The sequence below is a fragment of the Eurypyga helias genome, unplaced genomic scaffold, assembly GCF_000690775.1.
Source record: "Eurypyga helias isolate BGI_N326 unplaced genomic scaffold, ASM69077v1 scaffold18463, whole genome shotgun sequence".
NCBI classification, from domain to species: Eukaryota; Metazoa; Chordata; class Aves; order Eurypygiformes; family Eurypygidae; genus Eurypyga; species Eurypyga helias.
Genome location: NW_010243405.1, coordinates 6,752 through 13,321, shown reverse-complemented (window position 1 = coordinate 13,321; position 6,570 = coordinate 6,752).

Here is a 6,570-nt window from a genome sequence, read left to right as displayed (position 1 = left end):
AAAAAAAAAGAAATACAGTGGGACAACTTTGACTTCAGTTTCACCGGGGCAAGCTTTAAAACTAATTCAGGCTTAACCTTGCTATATGCAGTTACTCTTGTATACTTTTGCACATATTTTGTTTAGTACAGTTTCATATTTGAGTTTGCAGAGTTACCTAATAGTCCTTTTTTTTTTTTTTTTTTTTTTTGCTAATTTTTATAATGTGGTTCTTATTTAACTGTCTGGTTTTGATAGATTTATCAAGTCTGGCTGAAAAATTTAAGATATTGGCAAATGTCATTTTTATGGTTTTAATGCCCTCTTATTTATGGTTTTAGCTCTTTGTTTCTGTAAAGAGAGTTTAAAAGGGAAGATTAACACTAAAATATTTACTTTTAAATGAAGTATTCGTAATGCAAATCAAAACAAATTCTCGTGACTAATTATTTTTAGATGAATTTGAGCATAACATGATTTAAGACTACATTAAACAGAAAAAACACTAAAGTCGCCTTTCCCTTGATTTGTTCCCGTTTCCCGAGTACCAGATGGACAGACATTTAGCCTCGATGACCATGGGAAGAGAGGCTCTTTTTTTCTTTCTTGTCATACTTCCTGAGCTGTTACAGATTCTTAAGGTACAAACACGCCTCGTTCATTCGACGGACTGATTTTTCTTAATGAAAGGTGCGCTCCAGATGAATAACCGGTTCCATTTACACCTCTCTGGCTGTCAGCTGAACTTCACATCTTAACCTGCATGTCTGGACTCGTTTTGGGCGCTGAACGGCGCCAGGGTTTCTGGTGGAAACCTGGCTTTCTCGGATGGCAGCGCTTCCCAGCTCCGCTTTCACGTCGGCAGAGCGGGCGGAAAGGGATGGCCCGGTGCTTGCTGCTGCCTTGAGGGTATCTCTGAGTGAGCTGGTGCATCGTGGTGGCTTTTCCCTCATCGGAAGGAAGGGGAGAGGACTAAGCAAAGGTGAAAAAATCTGCCAGAGTTGTGTGTCCTGGCGCGGTGATGCCGTGTGCCAGCCTGAGCCGCGGGGAGGAGGGGCCGGGTCACACCAGTCGGTGGGTAGGGGAGGCTGAGAGACTATCAAATCTCGGGTACAATCACAGATTTTAGCTGTGTAGGTCAGTGTAGCTCTGTTAGTATACGGAATGCTAAACGTGTGGGTGTTTTATGCGGAGTGTCCGATCCTCTTGAATGCTGTTGAATTTGCAAGTGGGATTCAGAATACTCATCTGCTCTTGGTTTGATAGAGGAGGAAAGAGAATGGCTGTCCACCCCCAGTCTGTCTTGAAGAAAACAAAACAAACCATTCATGTTGCCTTTCAGAGTAAGGAAAAATACTTTACTTTTTCGTTGTTGTGGAAGTTACTGAAAAGTGTAGACCAGGAAGGGCGTGATTCTTGCGCAGGGTGGGGGGAGGGAAAGTGCTTTCCAGTTGATCTGTGGCAAGGTGTATCCGTTGTCGTTTTTTCCAGTTTCATTTTCTCAGCAGCGCAGTTGAGGGCACTCGATGTCTTTCCCTTCGTCCGTCACCTGAACGCGTTCGCAGCAGCTGGACGGGGCGTTGTCCCTTCAGCCCGAACGTGCCAACCGCCTCCTCTCGGGAAACACTAGGCAGCTGCTTTTGGAGGCGAGACGGGGCTGGTAGTGAGTATCTGAGTATTTAATTATTTACAGTCGTGATCTGTCACCGTGGATGGGTACAAGTGTGCTGGGGGGCTGGGAGGAAGCCCCAGCGTAACGCAACTGCTGGATGGCGAGTGGTGGCTTTTCCCGAGCCGTTTTGGTCAGAGCTGTGGCTGTTCCGTGGTAGAGAGAGGGACACGCGTGGCACGGTAACCCCGCCAAGGCGCTCTGGAGCCCTCAGCCCACACCCTGGTGCTGGAAGGCGTTGGGCCGAGGACTCCCCGTGCCGGGATTCCCCGCGGGACGCAGCGGGTTGCGGCAGGAACCGAGTTTCGAGGAGGCGGCGGCAGGTTTGGTAAATGTGCTGGATGCCGGGCGGGAGCCGTGCCCCCACCTTGGGTGCTCTGCTGGTGTGGGGTGCTGGGCAGCCACCCTGCCTGGGGGCTTCTGCCCGAGCCCAGCTGAAGCTCCAGTCATGTCCCAGTCGGTAAATCTCTCTTTGTGACAATTTAACTGCTCTCCAGGATAATTCCTCCCCCCTTCTCCGCCCTCCCGCTTCGTTTTGCATGGAGGATGCGTGCGTATCCGATCACATCCGCTCTGGCCTGTTCCTCCAAGGGCCTTTCCCTCTTCCCCTTCTCACTCGCAAACATTCAAAAGTGCTTTTGATGCTGAACATGTTAGTATCCCGAAATAGCCTTACTGGTCAAATTGACCAAAGAGAAAGTGTGAAATATTTTGTAAAAAAATCCCTTGGCGTGATTTTAAACCCAAAATAAGCTCAGTTATTTATTCAGTTTTATACTGTATAGAAACTAAACTACATCGAGGGACAGGGAAGGAAAACCGTGGTGGGCTGTGCTGTTCACAGCCTTCTGGAAGTCCCGTCGCTAAGGCAACGATTGTTACCCATCTTCCCTTTTGCTGTTACGGTTTCTGACGTGTACTGTATGTGTTGATATTGCACAGATTGCGGAGAAATAGATGGTTTATTTTTCACAGCAGAATCTCACAAGACTCGCTTCCTTTACAAGTGTTACGATTTCAATATTTACCAAACTGTTTTCATAATACTGGGAGCCGGCTGCTTTTTATGAATTTGTGCTGACTATTGACATTATTTACTGTATAAATAATTTATCATTTGTACTATTGTATCATAATGTCTGTATCTTTGTGTCATTTTTCCTGAGCGATGTCACGAACGTGATCTTTAACGATGCCATCAGAACAGCGGAAAGACGAGGGGTTTGTAGGTGACTGGTCAGAATTAAAACTGTATTGCTTATATTCCAGCCGTGTTGCTTTTTCAAGACTCTGCCTAGTGTCTATATCCCATTCCGAAAATTCCTGTCGCTCCCACGCTCGGTTTGGTTTTCCATAAAGCTGATGGATCGGGTGAGATGAAGCTTTGTGCTGCAAGTCCAGGGTGCTGGGAGGGGTCCGACCTCCTGAGGGTAAAGCTGCTTGCGTGTCGTCGCGGTGGTTTCGTGGGTCGCTCTCCGGGGCCAGGCCCGCTCCTGCGGCGAGAGGGGAGGGTTTCCTAGAGCTCGCTGAAACCGGGACGGCTCGAGACCGTACGCACTCGATAAAGCGAAGGCTTGCTGTGTCGCAGGCGGCTGACTTGCTGCTTTGCGCCACGTTACCCGCTGCATGGCGCTTTTGGAGAGATGATCCAGTGCTCTCTGCTGTGCTGAGACTGAGGCCTGGGGAAGGTGTGGCTGTTACAGCCATCGCTCCTGGAATAAGGGTTGTGGAGCTGCAGCTTGGGGGGAGTCTCACTGCCTGATTTTTGCGGTAGTTCAGTCTTGCTCTGCCCCATGGCTCAAGCAGCCTTGCTGACGGGGTAGCAGTGACCCCGCCTCCACCTGGGAAGGGGTTTCAGCTCTGGTTCTGGATGGTTTGAGCCGAAGGGTACGGCATTGGGCTGTTTCCGAGAGCTACTGCTCCAGAGCCCAGCCAGGTTTCCTGCAGTTCAAACTCACCGATCGCCAAATACTTGATTTCTTAAGGCAGAAGCCGCAGCGGTGCTGGGGACCTGGCTATCAGAACGGTGTCCGTGGGGGAGAAAGCATCTCTGGGTTTGGGACCTGGTACGGAGCTGGCTGGGGGAGTTGTGCAACCCAGGAACACTCCGGTTTCCCTGGAGAAGGCGTCTGCCTCTGGTCAGGTTTTGGATTCGTTTTGTGTTCGGGCTGGTGAGGAAAACAAAACCTGTGCAGCCCAGATCCCTCTTGCTGTGGTACCTCTGGTTGTCGTGGGTGGATGCTCTCTGTCCCTGTGAGGAGGGCTCTGGGCGGGGGTCTTCATCGCTCCTCTGGCCTGTCTCTCTCCGGTGTGGCCAGATTTCCTCGCTGGTTTACTCCGGCCTCTGGAAATCACACATTTTAAAGTAAAGGTGCTACAGGAAGGGCTCCAAGTTGAACTTTCGTGATGGCTGAGTAAGGAGGAGCTGCAGGGTGGTGCCAGCTGACGGGGTGCTGGGGGGAGTCTGAGCTGATAGAGCCTGTTAGGAGAGCGGCTGCCTGGGCCTCTGCCTCCCTCTGACCTTGGGCGAGCTGCTCTCCCCCTGTCCCGGGCTGCTGCTTCCCTGGAATGGGGTGGCATTTGCCTGCTCCTGCCGAGGAAGAGGGCTGTCTGGATGAAGTATTATCCAGAGGCTTGCCCTCATCCGCACCGGTGTTACATGCATACGTTGCCGGTACCTCTGGTTTGTGCCAGGCCGGCTGGTTTCGTTGGCTGTCATCTGCCTTCCAGGTAACCTCCTCCCCGCCTTGTGAGCTGGGACAGAAATGAACTTGGATTTGGGACACACGGACGTTGGGACGTTGGTTTGGTAGCTCAGGACTACCAGTGGTGCAGAGCCGGTGCTGTACGTGGCGGGAGCAATCCTGTCCTGCTGTCGCGCCATCGTACCCTGTGGTTGTTGAAGACTTGGGGTCTCGATGAGCAGAAGTTCCGTTTGGTGCTTCAGACATCCCGGGCAATTACCCGTTAGGGTGGTTGGTTGGCAGCGCTCTGGGGATGGATAAGCCATCGGCATCCTCCCTGTCACCCAACCCAGCGGTTTGCAGAGGTTGAAGTCGTAAACTGAATGGGGGAGCAGGGAGATGAGGACTCCCCCAACTCCTTGGGGGAGAGGGACAGTGCATCCTCCGGCCTCGCTGCTGTACCGAACCTGGTGGAGCCCTCGGATATTTGCTGAATGTCTCTTGGAAGAGATTAAGGGAAAATCCCTTTCCCCAGTGGCTGTTTAACGCTGGGGGGACAGGGAGGTGGTGCGAACGTTACTGATAAGTGGAGGTGTTAGTGGTGACCTGTGGAAAATGGTCCAAAATGCTGTTGGTGTGTGGAATATTTGTAAAGCACCTGATGGGTTTTGCGGCCGGCAGGCAGCTGCGTGCATGGAGCACAGCTCCGCGGAGCACATCCGAGTGGGGTGGGAGGAGGGCAGCGTGTGCTGCTGGACGGGCGAAACGCTGGGGGCGGAGGGAGCAGGTATTGAAAACATAGAATGAATAACAGGCTGGGTGTGGGGGGGGCGGGGGCTTCGCCCACCCAGTCCCACCCCCTGCCATGGGCAGGGACATCTTCCGCTAGACCAGGTTGCTCCCAGCCTCATCCAGCCTGGCCTTGGACACTCCCAGGGATGGGGCATCCGCAGCTTCTCTGGGAACCTGTCCCAGTGCTCCCCACCCTCTCCGGGAAGAATTCCTTCCTGATGTCCCATCTCAATCTCCCTCTTTCCATTTAAACCTGTTACCCCTTGTCCTGTCACTACAGACCCTGGTAAAAAGTCCCCCCCAGCTTCCTTGTAGTCCCCCCAGGCACTGGAAGGTGCTATATAACATCACCTGTGCTTTCAGCAAACACAAGACACGTTACCTGTTCTCCACGCTCCTGCTGCTGGTCCAGCAGTTCCCCTTCTCAGATGAAGGAAAACCGATGCCGTTTCCAACAGCCGGAATAAAGCAGTAGTAAAGGTGGAGTTTGGCTTCTTGGCTGCTGCCTGACACGAAGTCTCACCGGGACAGCAGCGCTGCCAGCTCTGCAGCCTGGAAGCTTAAAGACGCTCTGGGACACCCTCACGAGCAGGTACGGTGCCGCGGGGCGACGCCTGGTTTAAACACTGCTGCTGGAGGTGGGCTCGGAGCTCCGTCCGGCCCTGGGTCTGGTGCTGGTGGAGACCATCCTGGGGCCAAGAGATGGTGTCCAGTTGTCACCGATACAGCTGCTGGTGTCCCTTGGGTGAAACTGCCTTCCCGGCCTGCGGGATCTGTGACAGCTGGAATAGGCAGGGGCTGGAGGAGAGCTCCGTGCCCGGCTGCTGGAGCCGCGGCGAGGGCCCAACGGCCTCCGCAGGGTGCTGACTCAGCCTGGGCTTGTCCCACCAACCCACGAGGGACTCCCCGTAGCAGTGTGGCTGGGAGTTTCTAAGGTGGAAAATCCTCAGTCACCCTGCCCTGTGGTGGGAACATGGAACCCGTGAAAATCAGGCAACGGGGTCCATGTTCTTCTTGAAGGGTGGGGGTTGTTTGGCCGGGGAATGAAATTTGGTGGTTTGAAGGAGCCAGTTCTGCCTGGGTGTAACGGCACACGTGGCCTAGGAACCCGGGGTGTGGCTGGGGCTGTGGCTGTGTTGGGTGACAGCAGGGGGGCCTTTTTGCCTATTTAATGCTGTCATTAACAAGTCTGGCACTAAATGTGGTGATAGGCTCCGAGGTGGATTTGGGTACTTAAATATCTTGGCCTGAATACAGGTATAAAAATAGGAACCTATGTGAAAATAGGGGGCCTGATGTGCCCCTCCGCCCCCACCCCAGCTGCTGGGGAGCCGGCAGTGCCTGGCAGGGCACCGTTCCTGCTGCACGACCCCATCTCCCACCCCAGCTGTCCCCCCATGGACCCATCCCCGGGATTGTGGATCCGGGCGTTTAATCCCCGCATCT